Source organism: Haliaeetus albicilla, chromosome 19 (assembly GCF_947461875.1).
Source record: "Haliaeetus albicilla chromosome 19, bHalAlb1.1, whole genome shotgun sequence".
In the NCBI taxonomy this organism is placed as follows: Eukaryota; Metazoa; Chordata; class Aves; order Accipitriformes; family Accipitridae; genus Haliaeetus; species Haliaeetus albicilla.
Window position 1 is genome coordinate 22,861,750 of NC_091501.1, and position 7,916 is coordinate 22,869,665.

The window sequence follows — 7,916 nt, forward strand, 5'->3', positions numbered from 1 at the left end:
AGGGGAGTTCTTCAGTTTTAAATATGTAACAGAGGTTTGGAGGCAGGCAAGGAGCTGGTGTGGAGAGGTTCAGCAATGTCTGACTGCACAAGGGACCATTTTGTGGCCACCATTTTACTGTGCTGCAGTCCTCATAAATTAATCATATCTTGCAAGTTGGTGCCTTGCTCTTAGAAGAGCAAGGGTATATGTGAATAATTTTCCAGAACCACTGGTATGGTTCAGAGAACATACAAGGATTTGCAAAACTTTTTGCAAACTTGCAAAAAGTCCCCCTCTTGGGGAACTACTCCAGTTCTGATGGTTCTTGTCAAATTACGTTTGCTTTGCTGTTTAGGAAAAAGGAAAATCTTTGTGAAATCAGGCTTGAGGAGTCCTTTCTCATCCTGTGTCTTCAATTCTGGCGTTAGTAGTCAGGTTATTCTGGTTTAATGAGTTACTGCTCATCAGCTCAGACAAACCACCTAAAAGTATATGGGTGTGTGTTTTTTGCTTGTTCTAACAGCAAACTAAAATGTTTTAGCTAAAATAATCCTGAAGAGAGTTTAAGGGATTGAAGTTTACATTGTGAACCCCCAGAACTGTAAGGCTAGTTATGGGTTGGGTGGAAATGTTAAGCAAAAGTAACTTACTGTTTGCAATGGCCTATCTATATTCCAATATGGCATTATCAACTTAAGATAGACCAGTTTGAAATAATTTGGTCTTTTTGGTCATGTGTACATTTCTTTTTTAGAACCCAGTTTTTTATTTTGTGAAACTTTATTTTATCACAGATTTAAATACTAAATTGGACAAACTCAAGAGGACACATTCCTTGTAATTTCTTTATGCTTAGTAGATGTCCCTTGATTATTTCCTAAGAAATGTTTTATTTTGCTGGTGTAATGGTTTAACCTGAAGAGAGTGTTGATTATAAGAAAATGAATATGAGAAATGACCTGAAAAACTCAGGAATTTTTCATTCTTAGTGTTGTGCTGTCCCTGCATAGCATATGTGGTTCAGAGTGATTTCTCAAAATATTAGATGGGAGTAGGATCAGGCATTAAAAAAAATCAATGATTTCATGAATTTCTGATAAAATCTTCTGCTTCAGTTGAGAGGTTGTCACATTAAGGATCATTTCTTGGAAATAACTGAGTTTCTTCAGCATATATTATCTTTTCTGTTACACTTGAACAACAACATGTCTTCCACATTAGGTCTTTTATGTTTAATATGCAAACAGGGGGTTGTTCAGGGTAAACTGGAGCATATTCGGGCTCATGGGACCTCATTATCACATGAAAAAAAGTAAAGCTTTGTTTGTCAGAGGCCGGGTTCAGAACCCTGCAAAAACTTAGAAAACACAAATGTTTTGTACTGCAAACTGACAAGATACAGAAATCAGCAACACCATTTTCACAATTTCACTCAAGGGTACGGGCTAGGACGCTGCAGAGAACCATTTGTTTGCTTACAATATATTTGGCATGAATTAGAAAAGTGGAAGAACTCCAGACATACCATGGGAAATGTAAATGGTTTTTACATCTGATGTTCTTCAGAGAACAAGTGTGGCTGGTCTAAAATAGGGAACCTGTCAGCAAATTGTATGGCTAGGCTTTTTTCTTTTACCATGAGATTAGTTCAGATGTGAGAAGATACTTACTGATATTTTAAACTTGAGAGAATATTGAACATATCCAATTAAGATCTTCCGCCAAATTGTTTCCCTTCCAGATTCTAAATTTGCATCTTTTCCAGTGGCAACTAATCACTTTATTATCTGGGAAAAAAGAAAGGAAAAAAAAAAAAAAAGCCCCCCCCCCCCCCCAAGAACCAACCCCCACCCCAAACCAAACCACCAAAAAATAAAATTAAAAAAACAAACCCCAAACAACAAAACCAGCAAACACTCTGTACTGGGAGACTCAAAATGAGAGAGAATCAAAATAAGGTGCTCACAATCCTATATGTGTAAAGAGGTAGCTGTATTTTTTACAGCTTCCAGAAAGAAGATTTAACATCTACTGGGTCATATACAGATTAAAGATCATTAAAAAAATTCTGTTGCTACATTTTCCATGAAAAATGAGAGGAGGGGTTTGAGTGAGATAAGTGTTTTTTTTTCTTTTCAGGACTTGGCTACAGACTGAAATACACGTATTTGCAAACTGAGGTATTTAAGGCAAAAATGAATTGTATGATAAATTACTGTTTTATTCTGTGATCTGGGAACACAACTAATTTGAATAATACATGGGGCACTTCCAGTGGACTGTAGAAGACTTGAATTTGTGATTATTTTGCTGTATAAATATATTAGCTTACTCTGTCAAAGGGGCTTGGCAGTCAGTGTGAATGCTGCTTGCTCACTGCACCATGGCTTCTCCATTTCACATCAACTTAAATTCCCTGAAAGGTCTCTTTTCTGAGAGCAGCTGAGCATATAGAGTTCGACAGAACAGTCTGGGCAGAAGCAGGCAGGGAGGGGGACATAAGCAGGATACCTGCAGCAGGAGAGTGACACAGGAGACACGAAAAGGGACAGGGGACCTACACGTAGCAAGGAGCACATCTCAAGTGAGGCTTTGAGTGAGACAAAAAGCAACAAATTTTCCTTATTTAAGCAGTTGCATTTTGTCCTACCTTTTTGGAACAACTAAACAAACATATTTTTTGAGATTGGAAGTCTTTATTGTGTTTTTTTATTTTTTATTTTAAGGGAGGAGGAAGGACTTCAGTTCCGAGGCTCTGGCTGCATAGAGGAAAGGGTTGTGGGGGCCTGTGCACACTTTATGGACTACACAGTTCAGCCAGCGATCCCAGTTCTCATCTGAGGATGTGAGCACAAGAAGCAACCAATATGTCCAGCAAGGCCTCACAGCTCCTGTATGTGGTCAATAGTAAGAATATTTTCAACCAAATCATCTTGCTTTCTTAGCAAACAGTAAAAATTCTTTGAATCAATTGCACAGATTCACTGAAACCATTTCCCCAGTTTATCACAATTTAGCCAGGTTAACTTAGTACAACTTAAACTTTTGTAGCAAAATTTAGGTGGATGGAGCTAAACAAATCATTTTTGTTGAGCATTTCAACAGGGAAAGCAATCAATTTTGGACAATCTGTAGCAAGGAGCACTCTGGACAGAACCCGTGCAGTGCTAAGGGACATCCTTACTCACAGGGGTGAGAGCACTTTGTTGTAGTGATGAGTCTGTGTTATGGCCTGAGAGGTCTGTGCTTTGTTTGATGACTGTGGGGTCTCCTTTTGTTTTCCTGAGCATGATTTGGCATATCAGACTTACAGGTCCTCTAGTTGATCTCTCTCCCAAGAGATCTCTTCTGTGCAGCAGATTGTGTAGAAGGGCAACTAAAGTATTGTGGTTACTTTCAGAAGGTGCCTGTCTCTCTCTATTAAAATAGATTAGACCCTCAGGATATTTTTCAGCTTTTCTTATTTTTTCATTCATTACATGAATGAATATCACCAGAAAAACTTTTTTCACGAGTGGTGGGACTGTCCTGCCAATGCCTAGCTGCCTCTTAATCTGACATTATGTGCTTTGCTGGATCACCCCAGACCGACCAGTTCTTCATACCTTCCCATGTGCTCTTCCATTCTTTGCCTACAATCTTGCAGGTCCTCCCAAGTATCTACCATTTTCCAGTTCTGCTTCAGCACTTGGTTGCAGGTTTGGATGTGGATTAACTCACAGAACGGAGAAACATAACACAGCTTTATCTAGTGCAAAAAAGGTTCTTAGTTTGTAGCTTGGTTATCTGGAATTATTTAAAAGAAAAATTAATCCAGCCAAGGATCTCAGACACTGTTACAGTCACGTGTATGTTAAACAAAGAAACTCCTCCTTACAAGTAACTAGTGAACTTTATGTGTCTTTCAGTCCCTTTTATTTACCAAATGAAATTTCCTGTTCTCTTCCCATCAGCTTGTTAAAAGTATGAAACATGTCCACTTCTTAATTTATTCCACACTTCATTTTGTTTTGGCGAAACAAACAGGATTTGTATTGAACTTCCCTGGAAGTTTTAAGAAAAGCTGCTTTCAGCTCAACTAGTAACGAGGCTCAACAATGCCAATGGCTGATGCTAGTTCAGAACAGCTCTGCAGATACTTGAGGCTGTTCTTGTGAGATGCAAAAGGTTTGACCTAAATGTAACTCCCAGCAGCAGTCAGCCTCTCCTGTTCTGCTGATCTTTCTCTAGAAGTCTAAGACAATCCAAAATGGTGAAAAGAAAAGCATCTCAGAATGTAATTAATTTTTCAATTAAATCTTAATCTATAAAATCAGTTAACATCAGGCAAATGTACCACAAAGTTCAGATATGCTAATCATGAATTTGAGCAAGTAACAGTCACAATTGCAATTGTCTGAAAATCAATGAATTAAGTGGGAAGTAGAGGAGATCTGTCCATTAGCTAAGACATCAGATAAACACAGTCAATAATCATGTAATGAAAGTAACACAGCATGAAGACAGAGCTGTAAAACACTAACTTCTAGAGAAGACACATTTCCATTTAATGCTAAACCTTTTACAGGAACATTTACACCAAAATGATTGATTGAATTAATTAAACATTTTAAACACCAAACCCAAACTTGTTTACCCACGAGTACTTGAAGCAAATTTAGACTCCTGGATCTCTATGTGCTGAACACGATACGGTTGATGTGGCCCCTCTCAATTTACTTGCTTTTTGATACCGTAGCAGTTAGCTCATTTCACTTCCTCCTGTAAGGTACAGCCTGGCCTTTGCCGGATCTTTCCCCTGTCAGATGCCTGGCAATTTTGAAGGTAGGAATTGCGTAGCTTGTAAGTTTAGGAAATGGCGACAGATGTCTTTTTCATAAGAACTTGTCTGTGTGTGCTCAAATTCAAACACATGCTTAGAACTTCAAAAGTGGCAGACAGAATGGTAATGGATGATATTCCACCCTGTAGGAAAACAGGAAAAAGATACAAATAGCTCCTTAAAATCGAAGGAAAGATTCATTCCTTGATTTGCATAGTCTTTGGACGTTTGTGGTAGCAGGCAGTGGTTTGGAGCGTATGCGGACATCATCTGTTCACGACTCACCTTAGGTTGATGGCATCATTTTGGGTGCTCAGGCTGGTTGAGTCATTGCTCCACATTCTCTTTCCACGGGATCAAGATCAAAAAGCGGGTATCACTCTTTCTTGATTCTGCAATTGCCTGAGAAAGAGCACCATCTTCTGCCTTCAGCTTAACCTTTCAGGTTGTGATTCTGACTTGTACTGCCCTGTAGCACCTCCCCTCAAGGTCTCCTCAATGAATCAGGAGGTGCAGACACCTGCAGCTCTCCCCTTTCCCCCAGCTTAGTCTGCTTGTCCTCATAACTGGCGAGCATGACCTGACAAGGTTGGGAAAACTGCCCTGAATCTGGCAGTTCCTTTTCAACATCCCCTGCTGAAGCCGCAAGCAATGCAGACTCCAAAAATAAACAAGGAGTGGGATAAACAGGAGGTGAGCTTACGGAAGCTGCCTCAGCCCCCACTTCTTGGTGATAGCTAGAGGGTACCACTTGACACCAATGTGCAGTCATTTTCCCTCGCCCACGCTCTTACAGTTAAGGGTCTTGACACGTTCAGGAGTGTGACTGGTGGTCCAGTCAGTGGTCGCTGTTCCTTATCCATGCTCCATACATACATTTTCATATACCCTCTTAATACCTCCTAAAATAGATGCAGATGCATTCTGGGAACTGTCACAACACCCTTCTACCAGGCAATGAATTAGAGAATTAATCATTTGTAGCTTTAGGCAGTACAGGGATATAGAGTCACTCCTACCAGTTGCTAACCAAGAAACAAAGTGCTAATTTAGATTCCTAGTAATATAAAGTTCATACAAGGTTAAGAAAATTAAAACATACGTGAACATGTAGTCTGACTCTTCTGTAGGTCATGAGTCTGATGGTGGGTTAAGATTTCGGCAAATGCACCTCAGTTATTGAATGTTTTTTTGCACAATGAGAGTACAAAATACTAAAATGTTACTTAAAACATTACTGCATTTCTAATACAGTCAGAATATAACAAATATGTGTTAAATGAAATGCTTCAAAGATGAAGCAGTGCAAGAAACCAAAAATTTCCCACGGACTTTTGGTTGCAGGACACATACTCACCTTTTGAAATATTATGTCCTTTTAAATTGGCTGAAAATGATTGCCCTGAATTGCTAGCCAATCCAAAAAGTTGGCCAGTAAAAATAATTAATCCAGTGCCCACAATTTTAACCCCATTTAGAATGTAAATTATTTCTCAGTACTGCAACTTATTTTACATTACTAGCAGTACTTTTGTTAACAGCTGAATGCAAAAAGGTATAAGTTCTTGAGCTTTTTTGACATTAAGAATCAGCCATCTCTTTGTTTAATTTGGTGAAGAATAATTTCTTCCATCTCTAGCAATGATGCCTGTGTCGTGGTTCAGTGCTGCTGTGATCATCCGTCACAGGAAGAAAGGAGCATTCTCTTCTGCAAATTTCAAAACCTCAGACATCTCCAATCACTTTTCATTATTTAAAGATCCTCCCCTGATGCTTCTGATGCTAGGAAGTGCCATGTCAAGCCCCCACAGTGGGTTATTATTAACTTTTATTCTGAAATTATTAAACTGGGTTTATGTGACTTACTTAGGACATTGAATCATTCAAGGCAGTAGCTTTTACATTACGTCGATGTTCCCAGCTAAGGACTCAGTCAAAGGACATTTTACCTGATCCAGCAGCCTGAAGAGAAATGGGATTACAGTGCAGAAGAGGAACTGCAAAGAATGGAGATGTTTAAGGAAGGGGTTCAGCCACCCTGTTTAAACACACTGATGAGGGCCATGAAGTCCCAGCACGGTGCAGAAGGCTGGAATTGGCCTCTGCCATTTTGCAACTTAGCGGCAAAGGCAGGCTGGACTCTGTAGCAGCTTGAATTTTACACTGCGGCAGGCAGGTGTGGCTGAGCCGTAGAGGGCAGACTCGACTTCCTTTTCCCACAGATTCAAGATACACTTCTTTTTTTTTTTCCCCTTTTAATTGGCTCCTATTCAGAACTGATTTAGAAGCAAGGCTGCAGCTGACCTGGGTGTGACTAACTGGAATGGGGTCATCCCACCTCTGATTCATTTCCTTCCTAAGGTCGAGATGTAGTGATAAGCTCCATGAAAGGTAAAGGTTTGGGATATGCTGCTGGACTGGAGGGCACGGCTGCCAACCCGGCTTCTCCTTTCCCTGGTACACCCATTACCACCCCCACTTAGTTTTTAACGGTGACCGAATGCATCTTTATGGAGGTCATTACTAATATGAAGTCTGGGAAAGAAGACGGTAAACAAAATTTGATCAGGAGGTATGGGATGAACACCTACTTCACCAAATGCATTGTTACAGTACATAGGAGGCGGTGGGAAAAAATAGATCGTACAGAAATGCTCATGAAAATTATGTTTCCTTTTTCGGTCCGCTCAGAGGAGATGTAAATATCCTGATGTGTTGCTTGGTCCCAGAGTTTAGCATAATCTCTTCAAACTCTGTCTTGTAACAATCTATTTTTTTAATTTCAAAGATAGATAGAACCTGTTGTCAGTCTGGCCGTTACCCTGAACATGATTGTGCAGCTACATTAGTAGCCCTGTCTGAAGACATTTTTAACATTGGATGACCATAATCTGTTCCTACTCATAAAATCGTATTTTTGTTCTACTGTTTTACAAAAGCACGGACAGAATTTGATTCCCAGTTGCTCATGGCTCATCTACAAAGTTGGGACTGTAGAAATCAGCACAGGGCACTGCCTTCTCCCCTCTTGCAGCTGGTTTCTTCTGAGCTCAACAGAAAGGTCATCAAGCTTACTTAAAGATGCTTGAGCTGTGCGATTTTTGAGCACATA